This window comes from Dunckerocampus dactyliophorus, chromosome 1, assembly GCF_027744805.1.
Source record: "Dunckerocampus dactyliophorus isolate RoL2022-P2 chromosome 1, RoL_Ddac_1.1, whole genome shotgun sequence".
Taxonomy (NCBI): Eukaryota; Metazoa; Chordata; class Actinopteri; order Syngnathiformes; family Syngnathidae; genus Dunckerocampus; species Dunckerocampus dactyliophorus.
This window is the reverse complement of record NC_072819.1, coordinates 14,571,693-14,598,892: the sequence shown is the minus strand read 5'-3', so window position 1 is coordinate 14,598,892 and position 27,200 is coordinate 14,571,693. Positions and strand designations below refer to the sequence as shown.

Below are 27,200 nucleotides of genomic sequence, written 5' to 3'. Positions count from 1 at the left end.
ACCGGTTGTTAAAGTCGCAGACTGACTGTTAGGGAAGGAAGATGCTAGGGAGAATCAACTCATGAAAGTCCATACATCTTTTTAAAAACACACAGCAGCATTTTAAAAGGTGCCCTTCTATGCAAAAGTCACGTTATATTGGTCTTCTCATATGTGTCCCTAAAGCCTGTTTATGAGCACCAAACCACTTTTGAAAGACAACACATTCAAACGGGCACTTTTTGCATCTTTTCATGATGTCATGAAGGAAAACGTTCCTTCCTCATGGACATGACACCACCCTTGACTGGATGCGCCTACCCCAGGTATACGCCCACCAATTTAAAAAAAAAAAAAAAAAACAGGCTTTGCTATACATTTAAAACAAAAAATTATGGCTAATTGTATGAAAGCTGCCCAGGATTTGTTTTAAAGTTTAATCCATTGCAATGTATAAGCAGCATGAGTCGATTTTACTCAATTGGGTCCTATTTGACTCCCACCAGAGACACGTATTTTTGATATACTGTACTGCAATCCTGACATATTATAATGCTTTACTCATGAATACCTTGTGAATACTCATGAGTACCTTATGAATACTCATGAGTACCTACTAAATCTAAGCCGACAACACTCACAACTTGACGGAAAACAGCTTCCTAAAAAAGTAAAAAATCAGGATAGGCTACTCGGCCCTACAATGAGATACTCAAATGATACTCGAAGTTTACTCAAAGATACTTTATAATTTCAATATACTGTATTTAAAGTATGCCTCCTCTGTATGGATAGAAAATTGTTACATTACATATGATCTATAACCAAAGACACAAATTCAGACAGGCTTCTCAACATACCCTAATACATACATTTTCATCACTTTCATCACGTGACAAGACGTGTCCTCGGAAAACCGGAATGCTTGGTCACTCTGCTGTTGTCTATGTTTCCAGTAGGGCTTATAAAAGCACTTTTAAACGGTCTAAATTGCAACATTAAGGCTAGGTTTTTGGACAACACACCTGCAAGACATCACTTACATGATACGCTACAAGAAAAATGTCCGAAAAAAATGAGTGACGGTGGAGAGAACTACTGTACACATGAACGAAGCATGCACCTGCTTAGGGCCTATGTGGCCACTAGAGGGCGGGCAAGAGCCCTTTCAGGCCAGACCATCAACAGCGGCACACTACTTCCTGCTCATGTCAAAGCTTTAGGGCTCCACTACGGATATTTTAGCTGCAAAACGTTAGGATGAGAAAACAAAAGCCACAAAAGACACAAAGCCACACTAAATGGACAAAACTATTGGGACTCATGGACCACTTTTCAACTGGAAGACTATCTATGGACCATCTATGAAGGTATCTGGCAAAAGCAGGCCATCAATCATGACTTCATTAGTCATCACTGACTATTTAACACATGCTAGCTGCAGCTTTGGAGTCGTGGGAAAGTTTCCATCAAGTGTTCTGGTCCAGATGGCTCCGTACCAGCAAGTAGCAGAACACTGTAGACTTGAGCTCTCCTCTCTGCCTGGGCTCTCTGCCTCTTAGAACATCTCACTTTCTTTCTCCTGTTCTTGTGTTCTTCCTTCTTAAATCCTTTCAGGATGTGTCGTTTTAGCCGCTTAACGTTAGCTTTGCTTGTTGTTGCTGACAAAATGCACTACTATGACTAGTGCCTGGCTGCATTACATAATGATAGGATTCCCACAAAGGTGACCGGCATATCACAAAGCAAAAACACAATATTTCATTAAAAAATTAGAAAAAAAATATGTATATATACTGTATATATGTTTGCAGAAGTTTTTGGTAAGCTGACATTCTTTGTCTTGAGGCCCTTTAGAGTTTTTTTTGTTTGTTTTAAATCTGGCAGTCTAAAAAAAGCAGCAAAGTCAATGTTACTGCCACTCATCGTCACATCTCAGGGCCTAAAAAAGTATGAATAGTCATATTTTAGTACTTTTGTTCTTTCAATTAAGATTGACTTGTTGAAAGTAAGAAAAATTATTTATATAAATTATTTTTACTGCAATAGTTGGGAAACTAGAATTTTTTTGCCCTTAAGGATGTCGAGTGTTAGTAGGCTTTTTTGTTTGTTTTTTTGTTTTTTTAGACTTGACACGAGAAAAATAATGCATAAACATTAATGGCAATCACAGACACATCTCAGGACCTAATAATAAAGTATTTTATAGTATTTACTATAAAATTACGACAAGTAATTTATAGTATTTTTTTCCTGGCTTTTAAAGGTTTCAAACAAAAATATAATGAATATTTTATAAAAGGCCGAAGTAGTTTTAAAATATTAAAGTGGGGAAAAATATTAATATAGTATAATTTTACAGCAGTTTTTGGGAGGATGACATTTTTTAGCCTGAGAATGTTGAGTGTGATTTTTAAATCTGGCACTCTACAAATAATAATACATGAAAATCAATGTTGCTGCCAACTAAAGTCCCACTTCAGGAGAGTGTTGTCGTATTCTATGGAAAGCATTGTTTCTTTTTGAGAAAATAAAACTGTGCCATTATGCAAACATATTGGCATTTAAAGGGTTAAAATCCCCAAAATATAATAAAAAATTGATAGGTATATTTCAGGCTGTAGTAGGTTTTTTTGTTCAGTTTTTTTTTTACTGCAATTTTGGGGAAGCTGACATTTTTTGTCGTAAGGAACAAATGACTAAGATATTTAAAGGACTTCTTATGGATTTAATCAATCAAAAAGACTTTGAATTGGCATAATATAAGCTAAGTAATAATATAAGTAATAATATAAGTAATGGGACACAGTGTCTCTCAATTTGGTAATTAATCAATGTGTTGCTGAGAATCTTTCATTTATCATCTTAGCAGGCCATGTTTGGACAATTGTAGGCTTCCAACTTGTGGAAACAATGTTTAAGGGCTTTTGCAAAGGCTCCTTCAGGAGGAACCTCACTGATCGTGGATGAAAGGAACAAAATTCCCACAGACAAACTCCAAGTCTTTGCTGAAGCTGCATAGTCCTTAATTATACAAATACTTTCATTCAAATAATGCAAAAAAACCTGACTATGCAGGACCAGAAGCATGTCAACCCCTCGTGATAAAGTCTAGAAGTAGCAGTCAAGTCAGCGCTGCCTCTCCAGTCTACGACTGAAAGCGGTCCAAGCCAAACCTCAAGGGAAAATCACTAGGGTTGTCCGATAATTATCGGCCCGATATTGGCATAAAAATGTGATATCGGGCAACATCGGTATCGTTTTTTTTCCTTACATAGGCGATATAGAGGTTTTAGCAACAATGTTGCATATAGTGCTAAATCACATAGTTAATATATGCCTCTCACTACTCTGTGTGGAAGAAGTACTGTATCTCTATATTTCGCAAGCGGAGTGACAATCAAGTTCACATCCAACTTACCAGCTTTGTTAAAACTGGGGGTTATCATTCCACATACCATTCTTACTCACGGTGTCTTTAAAGAAAGAGCTAAAAAAAACATCACATAGCAACGTAATAGGTAGATAACAACAGACAAGACACTACCAACGAATATTGCTGAATAATCAACAACTATGTGAGCCCTAAACGTGCAACTTAGCAGCTATTTACAACAACAGTACAGCAAAGCAAGCTGGGAAACAGGAAGTGCTGTTGTAAAAACCATTTACGTCGGCTGCATCGCTGAGCCGTAGGTCAACGTTGCCGACATATTGGATGTGGCAAGGCTGCGCTGTAAGTGAATAGAAGTAAATGTACTTTCATAAAGCGCCTTTCTACAAAGAAATTTAAGTTAATGCCTCTCGTTTATACATTCACACACGCATTAATATACTTGGGAAACAGTTAGGCACCAAAAACAATATATTTGATCTTCTCAGATTGCTGAGATAAGAACTTTAATAACATAAATGACATAAATCAAGGCACAAGAAACACAAACGTATTCTTTTATAAAATATGTAATACATGAATGATCTACTCAGAGATGGGTGGAGTAGCCAACAAAGCAACTGTACTCATTTACTGTAAGAGTATTGTTACTTTAGAACAATTTTACTCAAGAAAAAGATATGTGATGTTACACATATGGGTATCGGTATCGATTTATATCAGAATTGGAAATTGAGAGTTGGACAATATTGGCATATCGGTTATCGGCAAAAAAGCCAATATCGGACATCCCTAAAAAACACTTAATCTCTGTGCCAAAATACACAAATACAGCCTCAGCTCACCGTCCAGCCAAAATCAACTCACCTGTCCATTTGCTTCGGTGGAACGAATTCTCACAGTGCTCAGAACTTCCTAGACCGGGAGCCACCTGAACCTCGCAAATCCAGTTTAAAACGAGGGTCTAAAGAGGGCACCGAGTTCTCCCATCCTTCTTAACTCATGTGGAGTTCATTTGTCCCATTAATTCCCTTTAACATATCCAGTGATTGCTTAAAGAAGATTGATGTGAACAGTAGTGGTGGATGTCCGAAACGAAAGACAGAAGTCCACTTTATGTCCCCAAAAATATTCCCAAAGCAGCGTGCTGTGATGTGAGAGTATTCCCCAATCCAAAGTCACTTTCTCTGATGAGCGGCGGCGGCGGCGGCGGCGGCACTCTTAGCATCCACTTACAAAAATACACAAGTCTTATTGACATCCACATGCGAGAGGGTCTATCACACACACACAGAGAAACACACACACACATGCATACACACACGAGTGCTGAGCGGCGCTGAAGTGCTCCGAGGGAGAGCAGGCGGGAATAATGGACTTAATTCAAGAGAGGAGAGGGAAGGAGGGAAGGAAAGGTGGGATGAAAGAGGAAGGGGAGTGGAAAGGGGCAGGGACATGCACTTGTGTGTGTGTGTGTGGGTGGGTGCGTGTGCGTGCGACTCTATGTTTGCATTGTCACATTTCACTTCCTTAAAATAATGACTTGGCTGAAATTAATGTCAGTATTACAATGCCAAACCAATGAAAGCGCTGTAAACTATGTGGCCTTCAAGAAATAATATGTAATAATTTCATCTTAAAAATAACAGGATCAAAATCAATTGGACATGAGCTTGTAATTAGGAGAATAGTGTGTTTTTTGTTCCTTTCGAGACCTCAGCTCATCTTTTTTCAGAGGTCTATAAATTGTTGGACCAGCCAGGACACCTCATGTTTGTGTGAACATAAGTGCTAAAGTTATCATTCATTAAAAAAAGAGATAGCAGGAGACCTGCAGCCTAGAACAAACACACAGTCAAAGATCGTCAATATGAAAGGAGCGCTCTGCTTTTTTTAAGGACCTGCTGCAAAAACGCAGCTGTTTTTAGACGCCTACTGGAAAAACTGGAGTCAAAGATACTCTATATACAGTACTGTATTAGGACTACTCTGCTGTTTTTAAGCATCTACTGCTAAAACCCTCTTGAAAGATCCTCTATGTGACAGGAGCACTCTGCTGTTTTTAAGCATCTACTGCAAAAACGCTAGTCAAAGATCCTCTATGTGACAGGAGAGTGCTGCTGTTTTTAAAGACCTATGGCAAAAACACTAGTCAAAGATCCTCTGTATAACTAGAGCGCTCTGCTATAAGGACCTTTAGTAAAAACGCTTGTCAAAGATCCTCAATTTGACAGCAGCAATCTACTGTTTTTAAGCACCTATTGCAAAAACACTATCTAAAGATCCTCTATTGCTTTTATTTTAAGCTATTACTGCACAAATGCTAGTCAAAGATCCCCCTTATGACAGGAGCACTCTGCTGTTATTAGGAATGGTCTACACAAATGCTAGTCAAAGATTCTTTATATGACGATGGTGACCATTTATCCACATATGCAGTCAAACAGGCTATAAAAACCTCTTTATGCTCATTAAGAAGCCGATTTAAAACAATAACACTGGGGAACACTCTATATGTTGCATTTAAAGAAAGACTTGTTTTTAGTCAATTTAAGTGTGCTGAGTTCAAATCTGGCATTAGTTTTTTTCTGCAAGCTACAGATTTTATGCAATCTTTGATTTTTATTAAAACAGAAAAAAATCAAGCTTTATTATAGGATATTGCAATGTCAGCCACAAATCAGTGTATTTAACAAGGCAAAAGAAACAGAACAATAAAATGTGATTTTAGATTAAAGTACACCATTGTTAGAAGTGGCATATGTTTTTTCTGGAAGCGTTTCTCAGAAAACAGTCTTTATCGCAACGTGAGATAGTCATTCAGAACGTTCTTCAGATAAGAGTCAATCACAGCTAATAACGCTTATGACTTTCTGTCCGTACAGTATTTTAGTCAGGCAGGAATTTGCGTTTGTAACTTTTGCGTTTGTACACTTCATCTGGGCAATCTCGTTTAATACTCCAGCAGTAGTCGGCCATCATACCTTTGTCCCAGAGACCTTGGTAGCGTTCTTCCATGATCTTTAGGTCTTGGTGGAACCGCTCTCCTTGTTCGTCACTCACAGCCCCCAGGTTTTCAGGGAACTGGTCAAGGTGGCTGTTCAAAAAATGAAGCTTGATGCTCATGTTGCACCTGAGAGCACGAAAAGCGAGGAGCATTCTGTTCACAAGTTCATTGTAGTTCTCTGCCTTGTTGTTTCCAAGGAAGTTCTGCCACAAAGGATAACCATGCTGCCTTCTCCAAGGCGGTCATCTTGGCAACAAACCGATCATCACGAATGAGGGTTTGAATCTGTGGGCCATCAAACACATCTTCTCGAACGACAACCCTGGTATAGCTGTGATGATGTGTTGGAAACATTCTCCTTCGGTATCCAGTGCCTTGACAAATTGTTTCATCAAACCTAATTTGATGTGTTGAGGAGGAAAGATGATCCTATCTCTGTTAACAATTGGGTCATGTGTGATATTTGGCATGTCTGCTTCAAGGGTTCGTTGATTTGGCGTTGTTCTCGCCAAATCATTGGAAGTCCAAAAGGCAGACCATTGCGTTTTCCTTTGGTCCAGCTTTGGAGCATTTCCTCACAATTGTGGCACACAACATGAGGAGCCCATTGCTTGTCTTGGTCACCAAGATGAACTTCAAAATAAGCCTTGTAGGCTCGCTTCACAAACAAGGATATGTTACGTCTCTGATGATGGAGTGTGTAGCAACCACAGATGTAACAGAAGGCATCAGGCTTGTTTCTACAGTGATGCCTCGATGAGGAAGTCTTGTTTGATTGGGAAAAAAGAAGCATGATAAAAATATTAGAATCTATCTGTGTATATAATCTCAAAACGCTTAGATTTGGGTTACGTAAATTCATATTTAGACTATTTCATCTATCTTAAAATGCATGAAAACTAGAGCTTATGGAGAAAAACTAATTTCAGATTTGAAATCAGCGCCTAAAAATCCTTCAGAATCAGTTAAAAAATCCAATGCAACAGGAAGTTAAAATAATAGTGTTCCCCAGTGTAATCGAAGGATAAGCTCCAGTGTAATATACATTTACCATTCTGTGTTTTGAAGGCGACCAATCTCCATGTCTTAAGTTCTCTATTTCGTCTCCAAATGTTTCTTCCTTTTTGAAAACTATTGACACATCTCTCAAATCTTTGCTATAACCACTGTAAACATCCTCTGTCTCGTACAACGCTGTTTGTTTACCTGAGCGATAGTACGCCCATGACGTTCCTTCCAGAAATGAGGCTGAACTGCGAGAGCTGGCGCCATGAACTATAAATGTAATTCTTGCGAATTTACCGTTTGCTTTCAAAAACCTAGCAATGTAGAACATAATTATAAACACTAAATAACGTATTTAAGAAAAGTTGATGAATCATATCAGGCACCCTTGAAATTGACTTTTCATCTTTTGTCATCTTGTGACAAGGAATGTGCCTTCAAAATAAGAGTTGGACAGACAAAGACGAGGTTCTAGTAAGGGTTATTGTAGTGAAATAGAATATTCTAGAAGTAACACCGTAATAAAACATAGACATCATAATAACATGCCTTAATTAAGACATGACAATAATTACAGGGTCAAACCTGTGTGCTACGTTGTGCACCTACTATAGATAAAATGGTTACATGGAATAAAACCCTGAAGAACACACTCTGAGAGGTTATACTTGTACTCATAAGGTGATAACCATCTCTCTAGTTGTCCAAATTAAGATCAGGCAACAGATTGCATCCAGTCATGTTTTGATGAAGCCATCAGCTTAAAAGTGCAGTTGGTACGTCTAATCAGCGGAGTATTTAAGAGAGGACATCAACACAAACAGGACAATGTGCTGATAGAAGGCAGGGACGTATGCTGGTGTTGATGCCTTGTTGGCGGATAAGATAACTGGACATTTCAGGAAACAGCTGACGGGCATATGTTTTGAGCTTATGGGGGATGACATCATCACACATTAAAGTTGAAGTGAAGGTCAGGTGGGGTAAGAATGTAGAAAAAAATTGATATGACACACAATTTAGGCTGGATTCTTAATGTGGTTGTGGTTGCATCATCACAATCAACCACAACACTTTAGGCTATCAATGCACCCATTCATCTAACTTTAAAGACATTCCTGCAGTCTATCTCTAGGCTTTTAAACACCGTGACTAAATAATGCTAAATATTCACCATAGCTTTTTGATAGCAAAGATACATACCAGGAAAACTGCTGTACTTCCTGTTTGCTGAGCTTTTTCACGGTACATTCTTCTTTGCTTCAGTTTTTGCATCAACTTCCTACAAACAGCACAGTGCTCTTGTCATACAGAGGATCCTGTAACTAGCTTTTTGGAACAGCTTCTTAAAAACAGCAGAGCGCATCTGTCACATAAAGGATCTTTGATTATACAGAGCACTCCTGTCATACAGATCGAAGCTTCAGGACAAGAAAAAAGGTATGTAGGTCTATTAGCAGATTAAATTCCATTAAAATGTGATGGTGTGAAATATGTTAATTTTGGCCTGGAGTTACTGTGTACATGCAATTTGTAGTGTGGCATTCACTAAGAGTGCACGGCATACATGAAAATTATGATACTTGATCTTCTTCCCTCGACTTTTTGATGATCAAAAAAATGTAAATGGCTACTCTTTTGACTTTTGAAAGAAATGTCACAGCCTAAGCCAAATCGCAAGTATTTCTCAGATGTTGCACAGTGTTGTTTACAGCCACGTTGAGAAGCTAATTGCTGATGCTGTATCCCTTAGCTTCACAACACATATGTGTTAATTCCATAACATATGTAATGTTACACATATCAATATCGACTGATATCGGTATCGGAAATTCAGAGTTGGACAATACCGGCGTATCGGCAAAAAAGCTAACATTGGACATCCCTAATTATTTCCATTTCCACTTTCGCAAATTCCTTCTCCTCCGATTTCAGATCAACATTTGCAAAGTAAGTGACTGTGGTAACACATTGATTAGAATATCCATGAACACTTTCTCTTTAATTACCATTACTTGTGACAAAGGAAGGTAACAAGCTCAATGGTCAACGAGCGTTGCGGCTGTTCACTGAGTTGACTTGCCAAAAAACCCCGTTCCTTGCACTTCGGCAGACAATTGCACATCACACACAAAGAACCACAAAAGGATCAACACGGCCCTGAAGGGGACGGCGTTGTAACTACGCCTAAGTAGAATCCAGGCTTTATTCCTTTGATGCTTGATGAGTTGAGCTCCCTCGAGATTTGCTAATTTCTCACAATATCGTGATAACGTCTGATGTTTTTCTGCAACTTTAGAGGCATTATTTTCCCCAAGAACAGTGGTCAACTTATGAATTGTCTGACCTTGCTGTATAAACAGGATTAGACATGAGTGTATTGATATATCACTGCTCTGCATTAAATACAAAACATCCCTACTGACCATGACTGCACATTCACTGCTGTTGTCATTGCCTAAGCAGCTGTTTTTAATTGAAAAAACAACACATTTTGAAGTTGTTAAAGTGCAATGTAAGGTATCAACTTCCACTGGCGGTGTGTTACGTCACTACTTGAGTCTTCATTCCAGTGGCAGGTGCTGAACTCTACCCGGCAACCAGCACACAAACCCACAAAACGCTCTCCCAGCAGGCAGGGTATGATGCCCATTGAGAGGTCAAGCGTCTCACATTGAGTGAGGGATCACTGCAGTATGTGTGTATTGTCTACACAACTTTTTATTTGAGGGTCCAATCCCCCCCCCCCGCTGACCTGTCTGTCATAAAGGGGTCTTAATGTCTTTACAGGCTGTCATCCTCACAAAGACTCTAGTCTACTATGTAACACAAAGAGCAATCAGCTTCATAAAAAAACTTAAAAGTCACTTTAGTGGGAAGCCAATCAAGTATTTTTGTGTTAGGGCTTCAAAATCCTCCCCTGTGATACACTTTTCTAATTTAATACACAAACCATGCTTACTGAAACCAAAATTTTAGACGTTCTCCTGCATTTGGTTATGTTGGTTTTTTTGCATAATCCTCCTAACCAACTAACACTGATAAATGCATAATCACTTGTCTTACATTTTGCAGAAGCAACACCATATTTCCTTAAATAATAAGACACAGTGCCCCTGATAATTGCCAAGTGCATGGTTCATTGTATAAATAAACACCATACCTCAAAGACACCAACAGGTGGCAGCACTAGGTGACTGTAATGACTATATTTATACACAATTATCGCTTTTAATGACCATTATCATCATTTATTATTATCTACTATAACCAATAGGGGTGTAATGGTTTACATGGATGCATTGAACCGTTTCGTTTCTGCATGTTCAGTTCGGTCCACTTGCGTACTCTTTCGGTTATATTTTATGCTATTTTTCTCATTAAATTTATTTCTAGATTGATCTAAGCGCTAAAGTCCTATGGGCGAGTTTCCGCACGGACGTCTCTGAGTGTCGGACACCATTGACTGAGGGGGAGGAACGCTAGTAGCTCGCAGGCGTGACAAATGGCATCATGGCAAATGCAAGCGAGAAGCCTGAGGTGGAAGACCCCCCCCCATCTCACTACGGTCTCCTGTTTGGGAACACTTTGGCTTCCCTGTTAAAATTACGGATGGACAAAGGCAAGTGGATAAATCCAAAGTTGTGTGTCGACATTTATCGGGTATGCTGGAGGAAACACGTTCAACATGATAGCGCACTTAAAGCGGCATCATCCGGCAGTGAATGTTGCATCTACAAGAACGAAAACCAGCTTATGCAAACACTACTAACTTTAGCATATAAACAACGTGTAGCAAGCAACTCTGACCGGGCCAAAGCAGTAACACATGGTTTTGGAGTTTTTATGGCCACGAGATAACATCGATATTTAGTTGTTGAGAGTGCTGGCTTTAAGTACAGTCATGGAAAAAATGATTAGACCAACCATGTTTCGTCAGTTTCTTGTTCATTTTGATGGTACAACTAAAGGTACCTTTGTTTGGACAAATACAACAATGACAACAAAAATAGCTCATAACAGTTCAATTTTTTGGCAATACAATGCTATAGCTATCCATGTAAGAACTTAAGTGATTTTGGTTGTTATCAAGAAAACCATGGAAATTGCTAGATATCAGCTTTTAAATTCAACTCACTGAGATGAGAAAAATTTAAAAATATATATAGATATATCAACAATAGGTATTATTTATTTATGGAAAAACATAATGTATGAATATATTTAAAAAGATTTAATTTCACTATATGTATAAAACGGGCTTCCAATCTATTAAACGCCTAACCCACACTTGATACTCTCTGCAGTTGAGTAAATGAGGAAATCCTCCTGGTTTGTTGCAGTCACATACATGCATCATGCAAACGTCTGGCCTTTCCATTCACATAATACAAACGTTTCATTGTCCATTCAGCCATGGAAAAAATGATTAGCCCACCCTTGTTTCTTCACTTTCTTGTTCATTTTAATGCCTCATACAACTCAAGGTACCTTTGTTTGGAAAAATATAACAATGACAACAAAAATAGCTCATAAGTAACATTTTTTGGCAGTACAATGCTATAGCTATCCATGTAAGATCTTGATTTTGTGATTTTGGTTATTGTCAAGAAAACCATGGAAGTTGCTAGATATCAGCTTTTAAATTAAACTCCTATGAGCTATATTTGTTATCACCATTATATTTGTCCAAACAAATGTACCTTTAGCTGTACCAGGCATTAAAATGAATCAATGAACTGAAGAAACAAGGGTGGTCTAATCATTTTTTCCAAGACTGTACGTGCATGATGTAAACATCTTTCAATTCGCATTCAGACCAGCCTGTCCATTCACATACACACATAATGTACACATCTGTCTGTCTATTCAATACACCAATGAAATGTCTGTGTATACAGACGTTCATCCATTCAACATACACATAAAATGCCGAAATCGGTCCATTCACATGCAGGCATTATGTAAATGTCTGTCTGTCTGTCTCTTCACATAATACAAACATGTGTCTTTCCGTTCACATCCACACCAGTCTGTCCACTCACATACACGCATGATGTACACATCTGTCCATCCATTCACATACACATGTCCTGCAAGTCCTATCATACTGTACATTCTGTCCAGAACATTGAGCATATCCATTTGTCTTAACTACCATTAAAAAAAGATATAAATAAACAAATACTGGTAATGTGTCAGTGTTTACTCTCCTTCCATCCAAATGATTTAAAAGCATTTATTTGAAGGTCAAATGATTACATATTGTTTTGACTCCACTACAAAAATAGATTAAAATACTTATGGTCGCATAAGACAATTAACTTAACCTTGTTATGTGACTCTAAGGCACCATCCGACACCAGTACACAAACAGCACATTACATCAGCCTATTCAATACACCATTGTTGACTTTACTGCGCATAGTATCCATATGCAAACATACTTCTGGGGATATTATTATTATTATTACAGTTCTCAGTAGCTATGGTATGGCTTATGGCTTATGTTTGCAATGCAGGAGTGGATAAAATTGTCATCAGGGCAGGATCAAGCAGTAAACACTGTTGTATCAGGGAGGGGTCATGACCTCGTCCTCGAGTTGGCTCTTTATCTTGAAACAGAGCATGCTAGCTCTCCACAGCTTTCTGTGATGTGCCCTGGCAGGTAGTCCATGACACGGTCCCTTGACCCCCTGACACCACTGGGATTATTGGGGCCCCAGATGAGAAGGGCAGCAAAAAGGCAAAGAAGAAGCGAGTGTTTTACAGTGGTGGTCTTTCTTGGGAAGCCTTGAGGGCACCTAAAGCTGTAATCCTCCTTGCTGGACTTTGATGTGATCACACTCGACTGAAAGGATGGAGGGTGACAAGGGAGGCAGTCTGGAGTGCAAGGAGGGTCTAAAGGTGGTCTAAGGGGACAAGGGGAGTGGACTATGGTGCCAGGGGGCTCAGTGATGGGACTAACACCTTCCCAGGCATGCATAACACCCCATCTGGCTATGAGGGTCTACAGGGGATAAGACCACCTGCAAACAGACCAAACAGTCCATTCATATACATTGCCAACAACATAAAATTCTGTCTTTCAATTCAAATAAACCCAAATGCAAAAAAATGTCTTTTTTGGTCAGATAAGCACATGTAAACGTGTTGGTCCATTTACATACAAATGATTCAAACATCTGTCAAGTCACATACACATCCTGCAAACACCAGGTCCGTTACTTCACATACACACATCATGCACATATCTTCATGTTCATTCACATTGCATAATTTAATCATCAGCCTATCCATTTACACACACACATACTTAATTTAAATATCTGTCTATCTATTCACATGCACACACAGTGTAAACACCTGTCTATTCACATAAACAAATACGGTCTGCCTATACACACATATTGTGAAGATCTGTTAGTCAATCCACATACATACAATGTTAACAGTTGTACATTCATATCCAGGTAGATCATGTAAACATCTGTCTATCCATTCACATATATACATCATGTAAACATCAGTCTGTACATTCATGTATGCACAAAGTAAACATCTGTCTGGCCATTTACATTACCATTAACTTACTGCAGCCGACTTAGGGGGAAAGGCAGGTATGTGTAAGTGGTAACACACCCCTGTTTGTCCATTCATGTACCCCTTCCGAAGTATAGTAAATACAAGTAGATGAAAGAAACCTGCATAACTTGAAAGGTGGCTTTTTGAAACCAAACAATATGAAACATATTGTGAAAACCTACAGCATGTGCCACAGAGCAGCTTGTGGAGGTCAGCCAGTGGATTAGAACACCTTGCATGACCACGGCTTTGCTTCTTTCATGCACATGCACGCAGGCACACACGTACAAAGCAGTGTTTGGCAGAGGAATGCACATTTCTGAACTAGTTCCCACCACTGTTAAATCTAGTTGGCTGAACACTGGCTTATGAAGGTGTCTCTCTGCATGTTGGCAAAACACTGAAAAGTGAAAGCAAATAAATTCACTTTGCTGGTTGCTTCAGTAACACAACTTGACAAGTCAGCACATCTTGGAGTGATGCACCGGGCCCTGTAATTCTGCTCTTCGCTTTAATCAGACCTCAACTACTGCTAAACTATTCCTGTTGATGCAAGAAACCAGCAGAGATCACACAGTACGGATGTCGGGAAAACACCTTACTAGTAAAAAGGAAGAGGACTTTAAAACACCACCTTTAACACCAACATTTACTGTCTTTAAAATGCCCACACATGCATCAGTCCCTGTCCATCATGTTGTATAAACACAGGGTGAAGTATGGCTAAGTACAGGGTGTGTTATCGAGATTGTACATTTGACTGTCACAGTGACAAAGCATAATATAAATACAAAAAAGATCCTCAACTGTGCACAGTTAAACTAAAAAAAACAATTAATTGTGACATGAAGATGATATTCACGTACACTCACAGTTTTAATACGTCTTTCTCGTCACATACACACGTCTGTCCATCCACAAACACACATGAAATCTCAACACCTGTCCATTCACATACAGGCTTCAAGAAACATTTGTCTGTCTATTCACATCACGCAAACATTTGTTTTTCCATTCACAAACAAACATGATGGACACATCTGTCTGTCCATTTAGTCCACACACATTAAAAAATGTCAAAATCTATCCATTCACATACACAACACAAAAGCGTGTCTCTACATATAACACAGACGTCTGTTTTTCAATTCCCATACAAATGTGTTTGTCCATTTATACACACACACACACACGCACAAAAAATGTCCACATCTGTTTTCACATACTTTACATGCATCAGGCAACCGTTTGTCTTTTCATTCACATACACAGCATTCTGTCTATTCACATACACACCTGATGTAAACAGCTGTTGGTCCATTCAACACACACATAGAATGTCAACAGTATACAATGTACACATATATAATATAATGCAAACATGTAATTCCATTCACATACATACCCGTCTGTCCATTCACATACAGTACACAAATGTCAATATCTGTCCATCCAGTCAACACATGCGTAAAACATAGGGATGGCCATTAATATCGGCCTGCTGATAGTGTCAACCGATACTGGCATTAAAACGAGATATTGGTTAAATCGGTATCGTTTTTTCAGACGATAATGATGGCTGAATGATGGCTGAATAAAGGATTGTAAATATGCAATTTGAAGATGAATATATAAATCACTGCAAAGGGTGAGTAATTCTTTCATACTTGAACCACCTGTTAGTGCTGTAACATTGATGTTCTGGAATCTGGTGTTCATGAATGCACCTCGCTGTGAATGTTATTGGTGGATAAGGAGCAAAGTGTGGAAAGAGAGGAGGAGACGTGTGTACGAGCTGCATACGTTTTGGATCTGAGCATTACCGTTGGCGATAAAAATTAGAAAGAGCTTCAGACTCTGTGAATCTCAGGACGCTGTAATACTTTTAATCTAATATCACACCTCGGGAAGAATCAGTTGGACTCACACGCACCTCACGTTAATGAGGCAAAATAAAAAGCAACGGTAGACGTGTTGAATGAGCTTTATAATAATCACAGCTTCATACTTTGCACTTTACTGTGTTGTCATAGCTTTACAAATTGTGCCAATGCTAGAATTATTTATTTATTATTTATTTTGAAATGTTTTATTTTCTCTTGTGTATTTATAATTGCACTTTAACCAAGCAAAGGTATGTTTTTTTTCCGATTACTCGATTAATCGAAAAACTTTTCAGTAGAATACTTGATTACTGAAATATCCGATAACCCCACTTCTGTTTCAGTGGGGCATTGCAAAAATTACAACAGCGCACTTACGTTTTGCCACACACAGATAAAAACAACTCTTGCAGATGTCCATTAGACACACAATCCGACATCAAAATACTTCAGGAGATCGCACAAGTGGGTGGACGGAGAGCTTTCAAACCTTGCCATACATGTGAAGTTGATTTTTACAGACACACACACACACACACACACACACATGCACACACATATCTCTGGAGTATTAAAGCAAGTAAAGGCTCCTTTATAAACTGAATAAAAATCCTGGAGTGCATAAAGTGTAGGATGGAGAAAATGGAAAGGAGGAGGAACCACAACACACTTAAAACACAATTCAAAACAGTCTTTCACAATTCAGCTCAATTAGCTCAAGACCCAAATTAGACATTTTATTCCACATGAATCACATTAAAGAAAAAAACTAGCCTCCTTGAAATGGTGTGCCTGCTTGACATGCAATAAAATAAATTGTTAAATAATAAATGAAGCAAATAGACAACCCCATAAAAATGAAAAATGTAAATAAATGCATAAAAAATAACAAATAATGAAACCGATTAAATAATGAACTAAATTAAATAATTAAATAATAACACGCCATATTTTGGTATGTCTCTTTTCCATATGTTTATATTTTCTAGATTTATACTTACATTCTACTTACATTTAAGTATTTTTTCATTTAATTGAGTGACTACACTTATTAGTTTTCTCTCGCAGGGGAGTTTTCATACTGTACAGTACATACATTCATTCATTCATATGCTGCGAAAATGTAATGCTTCATTCAAAAGCTTCCTGCAAAACAATAACATTTCAGCTTTTGGGGACAAAAGTATTCCAGACAATTCAGGGCAAAAGGAACATACACAATGAAACGGGGCCTTTTGAGGTTGCTAGGGAAACGTGGCAACATGCCTCGTTATCACAGAGGCAACATCTGTGATTAGCATACAGTAGCTTCCAAATCGCAGTGAACACGCACACACGCAAGCACACGCATACACACACTATAAAAGCTGGAATCTAAGCAAATGCAAAGTACAGTCTGATCAGACGTCAAGGGATTACTGAGGCTGGAAAACAATATTGCGCTCTCTCAGACGTGAGCTCATATTATACAAGTTATGACATTACCACACATCTTGAACTGAATAAAGTCCACATTTCTGTCTCTGCAAAAATGTTGATACTTTCTTCCTTGAAGTAGCATTGAGTGGCTATCATAAAACCACTCTTTACTGTAAGGCAGCATTTTAAGGTTGAATATTTTAACATTTGTAGCTGGCATACAAGTGTAAAAATAAGTTGGTTAGTTTACTGCTTTGAATGTGAGTCCGCTTATTCCACTTTTGGAATGGAAATGTCGCAAAAAAGCCAAAGAAAAAGCAAAAAATAACCCAACACAGTTCATTTTTGATGATTTGCTGATACTGGAGTCTTTTCCGTGACGCTGATGGTGCTTAAAACGTTTTTTAAAGTGTTTTTTAGATTGCGTTTTTTTTTTTTATCAAGACTTGCTTAAATTTCGAATTACATGACCTCCGGGACACAACGCGTTAGTTGTTAGTTGTTCTTTCCTGGAATGATATCATTAATTCAAGAAGAAATTACATTCTGATAAATCAGACAAAAAAAAAGAATAAAGTATCTATCTGTCTGTCTGTCTGTCTGTCTGTCTATATGTCTGTCTGTTTATCTACCTATTATCAAGTAAGATGTAATAAAATAAACTTCATGCTACTAAATTTAAGGATTTCCAAAACCAACTCCAACAGGATACTGATGTGCTAACTTCCGCTTGCGGGGAACCTCACTCCATTCAATTGAATACTTACAAAAAATACACTTTTCACTGTTTTAGCACCAAACTTGCTCTCTATACACTTTTTCTAGGCAGCAAGCTAGCAGGGCACAAATTAATTGCACTAAATGTAAGATTGATGAAAAGAACACTGATTTCTTATTGCTAGCGTGTATGGCTGTGTGTCTCCTATTCCTGGACCACAACCGATGGAAATATAGTGATGTGTTCATCTCAAGCAGAACCTGGTAGTTTGTTTGATTTACAATGGTGAATTGGGTCAAAGCGGCACTTTAGCCCACATATTATCGTACATAATGAAATAATTTTCTCCACCACAGCCCTCTGTTCCCTGGCTTCCTCCATCCATCCGCCTTGAGGTTGCAGGTAGCTGGCCAAGTGGAACAGGATTAGAACGCTGTGAGTATTAGTGTCCTAGCCAAACAAACTGTCATTTCCCTCCGTTTTGGCTCCCCTCTTCAAACCTCATTCCCTCCTCCCCAAGGCCACGTGTCAAGAGGAGAGGTGGGGGGGAAGCAAAGCAGCACGAGGAGAGACAAAGACTGGTGAATAGATTTACTGGAGGTACGGAACATTAAAGACTGTTCTGAACATAAATGACCTGAACCGATGTTGAAGTGTGAAGGGATGAGGCATAAAACAAACAAGTTGTTAAGATGTGTCCAAAAGTATCATGAAAAAGGACTGTTAAATTAATGGAAGAAAGCTGCCACTTTACAAAGATTCCACTGTCAGTGACCTCATGCTTCAAAAATGGTAGACCTTAAGTCTGAACATGAATGTACCTCAAACATACTCAATGCTGTCTTCAGTCTTTGCAAAAACATATTCTACATTCATTGAGGACTCTACAGTAAATTGTCTTCTGTCTTTACGAAATCCTGTATGTCATAATTGTTAAAGGGGCCCTATCCTGCCCATTTCAGGGGCTTTTAAAAATGATATGGGATCCCAGTGGGACACTATTGTAAGTTTCTTGAATCCATGAGTTCTGCATTCTTCTCCTCTTGGCCGACATACTCGGATTCCGTAGCATGGTCTGTTGCAATTGGTAAGGGGTTGAGAGTCGGATTATCAGCAAACACCCGTCCATCCATCTTCTATGGTGCTTATCCTCACTAGGGCCGCAAGTATGCTGGAGCCTTATCCCACCTGACTTCGGGCAACAGGTGGGGTACACCCTGGACTGGTCGCCAGCCAATCGCAGGGCACATATAAACAAACAACCATTCACACTCACATTCATACCTATGGACAATTTAGAGTCGCCATTTAACCTTCAGTGTACATTAACATGTACATTAACTTCGTCAGATACTCAGTCGTCTTCAGTGTTTAAAAAAACACATAATTTAGGTTTAGTGATGCATATCCATACATTGGGGTGGACAAAGACGATACATTTTCATTATAAAAACATACATACTTTTTACTGTGTAAAGTTATGTGAAAAGACATAATTAAAGTTTGACTCTGACTCTAAATTGTCTTCAGTGTTTACAAAAAACATAAAAAGTCATGCATTATAGGTCCATTAAAGATACCCAAGACATTTTTTACACATGTTGCAATGTAACAGGATGTAAACATGATAAATGACAATCAATGCAACATGAAAGTCTCCCAACAACAATGCAGCGTAAGCAGTATTCCAAACAACAAACACACGGAACGTGAACATGATTTTGGCCTCCAGATGGCAAATAATCAAGTCAAGACGCAGAGGATGAGGAGGATAGGCTATAGTGACCCCGCCAAGAGAACAAAGTTGACAGTGGAAGGATTAGACCGGGATTCACAAAGTGTTCTCACATGTTCTCCAAATAAGATTCATCTCGCTATAATGTTACGACTTCATCTTCAAACCCGTTGGACGAGGAGCGAGAACTGTTCTTTATTATCCATACTGTCTATAGTGTCTTTCAATGCAAACAGGAGCTTTCCTTCAGCCAACATGTGCACTGTAACTGTTTCCAGCAGGAAGAGCGCTCCAGCTTTCCTTGTTGCACCTTTCACTTTGTTGGCACTGTCGCACCACAGTGTTAGGATTAAAAAAAAAAAGTTATTTTTTTAAATACTCTAGATACATTTTTTTCACTTTTCGTGTAGCGGTAAAGAGTAACAATATACTCCTGATCAAAATTTTAAGACCAGTTGAAAAATTGCAAGTATTTACATTTTGCTCTGTGGGATCTTGAGGAGGTTCTAAGTAGAGCTTCAAAATGCAAAAAGAAGAAATGGGAGTGAGGCAAAAAGCCTTTTTGAGTGAAGCTATATATTGCAAATAACCATTAATGTGAAATAGGATGTTCATCAGCTGATCAAAAGTTTAGGACCACAGCCTTTATAAAGCAAAAATCTTGGCAAAAATGTGGATTCAATGTCATTTTCTGTCAGGTATTCACACTGACATGATCTCTTGATGGCAATGGCAAAAAAGCTTTCTCTTTTTAGAACGCCGTCAGCTGCATAAGCAAGACCTATTGCAGCGCGTCATTGCTGCTGAGGTCGGACGCAGTAAGACAGTCAATTTAAACTTCTTAAAAGATCCTGAGGGTTATGGAACAAAGAAGTCAAGTGGTAGACCCAAATAAATGTCACAGGGCCTCAGACGGTGGATCCGATTGGCTCAATGGTCGGTCAAGACACAGGACAATCCTCGGCCCAAATGAAGGTTATTACATCTACAAGTGAAGGGTTTTAAGAACAAAAAATGTCTTCGAAGGGCTCGTCTCCTTCAAGGCCACAAAACTGTCAGTTTGGAATTTGCACAAGAGCACCAAACATGGGACATTGAAAGGTGGAAGAAAGTTTGATTCTCTGATGAGAAAAAATGGAACCTTGACGGTCCTGATGGCTTCCAACGTTACTGGCATGACAAGGAGATCCCACCTGAGATGTTTTCCACACGGCTTAGTGGAGGGGGCAACATCATGATCTGGGCTGCTTTTTCCTTCAATGGAGCAATGGAACTGCAGTTGTGCAGAGGCGTCAAACGGCATATGGCTATGTGGAAATGTTACAGGGGGCATCACTCATGACTGAAGGCCCTCGTCTGTGTGGTAATGACTGGGTTTTACAACAAGACAATGCTGCAGTTCACAATGCCCGCCTGACAAAATATTTTTTCTAGAGGAATAACCACACTCTTTTGGACCTCTGTGTTCCCCTGATCTAAATCCATTTGAGAACATTTGGGGATGGATGCCAAGGGCAGTGTCCATTACAAAAATGAACATGAGTTCCAGACAGTGGATGCCTTCCGTGAAGCCATCTTTACCACCTGGAGCAGCGTTCCCACTAGCCGCCTGGAAACACTGGCATCAAGCATGCCCAAGCCAATTTTTGAAGTGATTAACAAGAATGGCGCAGCTACTCATACTGAGTCCTTTTGTTCAATATTGTATTTCCCGTTTCAGGGGGATTCAAGTTTTTTTGAGTTACGGCCTAAAACTTGCTTACTCAAAATTTTTTCTTGCCTCGCTCCAATTTCTTTTTGCATTTTGAAGCTCTACTTAGAACTTCCTGACGGAACTTTTAATCAGGAGTGTATCTCAGGACTTAGAGGACCTAGAGCGGGAGTATCCTGTTTGCTTGCTTTGAATTGTTGTTTTCTGGGTTTTTTTTGTATGCGGCCACATAGTGAAAAATGAAATGATGCAAGTGCCACTGTGATATTTGGTATACCAACACATGTAGATATACTAAAACATATGGCCAAATTTGGCCTGTGCTGCAATTTCATCCGGCCCTCGGAACTGTTTGGAAAATAGCATTGAGTTGGCCCGCCTCGTGAACCTTATCAAACAAAGTGCTTAAAGCAATCTGCGTAATTAGTTTGGTTTGGTTTGGTTACATTTTATTTGAACATGCATACAGTGGAATACATCTCATGAATCATTTCACAGTTCCACATGTCCAACAGGAGTAGGAAGAAGCATAGCTTATTGAATCCTAACCCCCATCTGTTCCACATCTTGTGCAGTACATATTATTCACTTCCTGTATTCCATTTAATATTTTGATATAATAATCAGTGTAATAGTAAATAAATAATAAAAATAAAGACAAGTATGACAGAACAATCAGTATAATAATCAAGACTCTTCTGCCTTGTATTTAGCAAACATCAACTACAGTACTTGCATTGTTTTTTTAATTTGCTCATCTCGGTATATTGTTTGAGTTCCTTACTCAATCTGTTCCAGTTTGAACTAAATCAGCAAATTTTAATATCTCTGATTTAAAAAATAAAGGGTTTGTATGTTCTCTATACACGGCATTATGAATTATCCTCACCAATCTTTTTTGCAGTACAGTGAGTGAGTAAAGATTGCTTTTAAAATTATTGCCCCATACAGTATCTCCACACAATAAGTTAGATATGGTAATACCAAAGAACAGTAAAGTGTGTAAAGTGATTTTTGATCAAGAACAAATTTTACTTTATTCAATATTGAAGTATTTCTCTCCACCTTTTGTTGTGTATTTTTGATATGAGATTTCCAACTCATTTTTTCCATCTATTATGATCCCCAGAAATGTATTTTCTTTCACTATTTCAATATCCACTCCGTCTATTTGTATTTGATCGCACGTATCCTTTGTGCAATTTCCAAAAAGCATTATGTTAGTTTTACTTAAGTTCAAGGATAATCTGTTTTTATCAAACCATGTCTTTAATATGACCATTTCATCCTTGACCTTTTTAATTAGTTCTTGTGTGCTTTCCCCAGAACAAAAGGCAGTGGTATCATCCGCAAATTTGTCACTTTACAAATGTCGTTGATATACAAATGAACAGTCCCAATATTGGTCCCAATATTGACCCCTGGGGTACTCCACACGTGATATTCTCCTAGCTTTACAAATTGCTTCCTGTTTGCCAGGTTTGCTATTCCTCTGATTCCGTACCTTTCTAATTTTGTTGTTAAAAGTTAGTCGCATAATATTACTTTTTCTTGTAACATTAAAATTGTACTCTAATAACATGACTTTATACTTGTAACATCACATGAAAACATATTCTTGTAGTAACGATATCCCCTTAAAACAACTTTTTTTTTCCTCATATGCATACATTTGCACATTATTGTAACTTTTTTCTGACAGCTGTATGTTTAGAGTTAATACGTTTTCATAACATTTCAATGTTTTTCTTGTAGCATTACGACTTTACGAGCAAGGTGACAATATAATTTATAAGAACGCCAGTTAAAGTCAAAGAAGTGAGTCATCTCATTCACGTGTTGATGATTAGCATCTGTAATAGTGTCTACTATGCGTGTCATTGTTCATTCTTCTGTTAGTCTTTGCCCCCTTAGGTATCTTCAAACACTTCACACTTTCTTTCCTCATGCTGCTTATCTCCCTAATAAGTCACCATAAAATGTACCGTTGGTGCCTCCAATCTGGAGTAGATGCATGAAACAATGACATACAGCATTGCATGCAAACTTGAACAAGTCTTGCATGTCTTTTTGGCAATGTATATTGAAGGAATGGTGCCTGTGGTTGGCCAAGCTGTGACCACAATGTGTGTGTGTGTGTGTGAGAGAGAGAAACAAAATGTCATGTCTGGAATATATGTTTGTTTTATTTGAATATATTAAGTAAGTAAAGCTGGAGCCATGTGTGTGAGAACACACCGTGAAATTGATGCTTTTTCTTTGCCGTTGTAAATACACAGTCACATGACATGGTTTTGAGGAGAAAATCGAAGGGGAGAAAAGTCAGGAATTTGTTGTGTACTGGGCAGAAAGGCGACTCGCTCACATGTAGAGTTTGGAATAGCTACAAATGCTTATTTGACATTTTCTACAGTCTTTTGGAAGTATCCTTGAGCAGGATAGTGAACCTGACTCGTCCTTATCATGGACAAAAAACAGTCCAAAGGTTGTTGTTTTTTTGTTTACATTTTTGTAACATTTCATTACAACAATATACCGTGGAACCTCAGTTAGTGTCCGCCCCAGTTAGCGTGTTTTTTAGTTAACGTTGAAAAGTGACAACACAATTTTGCCTTGGTTTGTGTGCATATTCCGGTTAGCGTACAAATGGTGGGCGTCTTTTCGCGTTATGAATACACTGCATGAGACCATCTTCAGTCTGAATGTTTCTTTTTTTGTTTAGAAAACGTCCTTACTTGTTAGCATCGTATTAGCTAGCGACCCAAATGGCATCCGGAACCGGAAGATATGTTGCCCGTTTATGATGTCATCAGTGGTTGACTCTCAAAAATGTTAACACAAAACACATTTTTATAGTTTTACAATTATAGTTTTTACATGCATAAAACAATTCTAAATGCGTGTTTCTCATCTTCTTTATCTTTGGCTCCATTTTGGGTTACATTATTGAGGTGAGAAACACAATTGAATTCAAGAAACAACTCATGTCAAACTCATGTCAAGGTTCCACTGTAATATAATATTTAGGGCTGTCAAATGATTGAAAATGTTAATCAGATTAATCACAGGTTTCAGATTAATGAATCATAATTAATCACTATTTGAAACCATGTGTGAAATATGCCAATTTTTACTGCATCTTATTGAAAGAAAGATAAAAGACAGGACAGGGTTATATATTTGTATGTATTAACAGCTCTAAATGAACTGAAAATTTATATCAAGCTAAAAGATAGCACACATGAAAATCTATTTACCTAGCACTAGTTTCTTTAATGGGCCGTATGGTGGCTTGGTGGTTAGCATATTGGCCACACAATCAGGAGATCGGGAAGACCTGGGTTCCAACCTCCATGTTCTCGCATGTTCTCCCAGTGCATGTGTGGGTTTTCTCCGTGTACTCCGGTTTCCTCCCACATTCCAAAAACATGCATGTTAGGTTAATTGGCATACCATGGGTATGACTGTGATCGTGAATGATTGTTTGTCTGTATGTGCCCTGCGATTGGCTGGCGACCAGTCCAGGGTGTACCCTGCCTCTCACAGGCCTCAGCAAACCCCCGCGACCCTAATTAGGATAAGCGGCATTGAAAATGAATGGATGGATAATTTCTTTAATAAGTAGCAAAACATTTGAATCACACTTTAAGTATGTTATTATGACCGATGAGAGGTTATGTTCAAAAACACCACGTGAATTTATTGTCTGGGCTTTCCGAGCATACTTAAATGCAGAAAATTGTACATCCGCCTAAAGAGTCACGTTAGTGAGTGATAAGAATATCCACTTATTGTTTTTCTTTGCCTTTCTGTTTATCTAGACCACACATACATGCATAATAAAGACGTTGTTGTGATGTTCCAAGTGTCCGTGAATGCATCTTGCGGTCATCTAGTGACAATGAGGAAGTGCGTTCCGAGGCAGAACGGGCTTGAGACATGTTTGTGAGTTGGAGATACATATATTGTGTCGGAATTTGCTTGGAATTTTTGTTGGAATGCATCTCGCGGTAGTGTGATGACAATGAGGAAGTGTTGGTCCTAGGACAGACGGACAAATGTGTGTTGGATATACATATACAGCACAGTGTTGGAATTGCACCGCTGTTGATGTGTTCAGGCTAGAATAAAATTAGAAAAGAGCATCAGACACTTTGTGACTCTGTGGGGACGCTGCACTTGCCTTAGTCTGCCGTCATAACTGAGAGGTTTGGCTTTATTAGTTAAATTAGTTAACCACTGTTAACGTGTTATTTTTGACAGCCCTATAAAAATGAAAACAATTGGCTGTGTACTTTTAGGTTTTTCAAACTAAATTCTGTCTGTTGTTAAGCAGTAACCCATATTGCAATCTCCAATTCATCTATTATTATTTAATAAGTCATGCCTTAGTCTATATCCTGCATTTATTTAAACATGATACAATGTTTCTCAGTTTGTGTTTATTTATGTATGTATTAATTTATCTTTAATCTCTTATTCTATTTATGAATCTATTTATCTCTAATGTATTTATTATACTTTAATCTCTCTCTATTTAACATGTTAAACACATGAAGAGGACAAGCTACTCCTAACTGCTGAGACAAGAAGAAGGGGTAGGATTGAATAAACTAAGCTCTGCTTCTCCCGACCCCTTTTCGGACATGATGAATTGTGTAAGTGTAAACGTGATGTTCCTCAATGTAACTTAAGCATGTTGGAAACAAATAAAGCATTACCATTCATTTTGGTAGCTCTTAAGAAGTCAGCAAAGAACAATTGTATCGCATTTTGAAACAGAAGCAAGAGAAACACAACTCCCTTCACTAGCATTTAGGTAGTGCTTTGTAAACTGCTTGTCCCTGTGGGTCTTATCCAAACGTACACCTAAATAAATGAGAAAAGCCTCTTTTTTATCAATTTTTTCACAGCGTTATTATCGATGATTGACCAAAAATGACACTCTTTTTAATCTGTTAGTACTTTTAATAATAATAAAATGCTAATCCTTGAGGCTGATCAGGGCGCTGTAGAAATGAAGCCCATTTAACATCCTGGTGATTTATTTAATTGATACTACATTATATAACAACATTCACACAAAGAGGTGAGAGTAATGCACATATCCCCTCATTCACCCTAATTAATTACCACACTTAATGAGTCCACACTTAACAGCCTGCACGCAAAACACTAATGGTACATGATTCACTGGGTGCATTTCATGCTCATTGCGTCTTTGATTGGGGGGTGCGAAGTTAATTAGCTAATTAGCATCTCCTCCACATACAGTAGTATCCCCTTTTGTATTTCTTGATTACATAAAGCATATCAACAATGACAAAACATGTTTTTTTGTAATAGCAAACAATTCAGTGATTAAGTTACATTATCTAACCAGCAAGATTTATGATTGTTTTGGATCATTTAAAAAAATACATTTAAAAATGTACTAAGTGATTAAACATACTTAAATAAAAAACAAAAACTAGGAATCGTAATAACGGCAATTAAGAAAAAAGAAATCATATAAAAAACCTGTAACTATAAAAACAATAATCAAATGCAATAAAACAGTAATATTTATTGAACAAGAAACAAAATATGGTATTATAATGAATAAATAACAGCTACTAGAAACATTCACAGTGAAATAGCTGCTGTATTCCTTGCATGATCAGTTATCAAATGTAAAGTAAATGTAAAACAGCATAAACTAAAATCAAATAAGAATTGGAAGACCAACCCTTACGACAGGGCACACACATGCGAAAAACAAGAG

The 27,200-nt window shown here is 38.2% G+C and overlaps 1 protein-coding gene and 1 long non-coding RNA gene across 4 annotated transcripts in view; one reads left to right on the top strand and one right to left on the bottom strand.

Moving 5' to 3' along the window:
• sema3b (sema domain, immunoglobulin domain (Ig), short basic domain, secreted, (semaphorin) 3B) overlaps positions 1-27,200 on the bottom strand; it is a 93,981-nt gene that overhangs the window by 31,691 nt on the left and 35,090 nt on the right. Inside the window, exon 1 of one of the 3 annotated variants that reach the window (XM_054782333.1) lies at positions 4,241-4,758. The exons of the other annotated variants lie outside the window; for them this stretch is intronic. The gene's annotated coding sequence lies outside the window, so the exon portion shown is untranslated. Of the gene's footprint in view, positions 1-4,240; positions 4,759-27,200 lie in introns of those variants that run through there. 3 annotated transcript variants of the gene reach the window in all.
• On the top strand, positions 1,164-19,035 carry LOC129185376 (uncharacterized). The gene is made up of 3 exons (XR_008572063.1): positions 1,164-1,349; positions 18,347-18,425; positions 18,511-19,035. It is a non-coding gene; the product is annotated as an uncharacterized LOC129185376 (long non-coding RNA).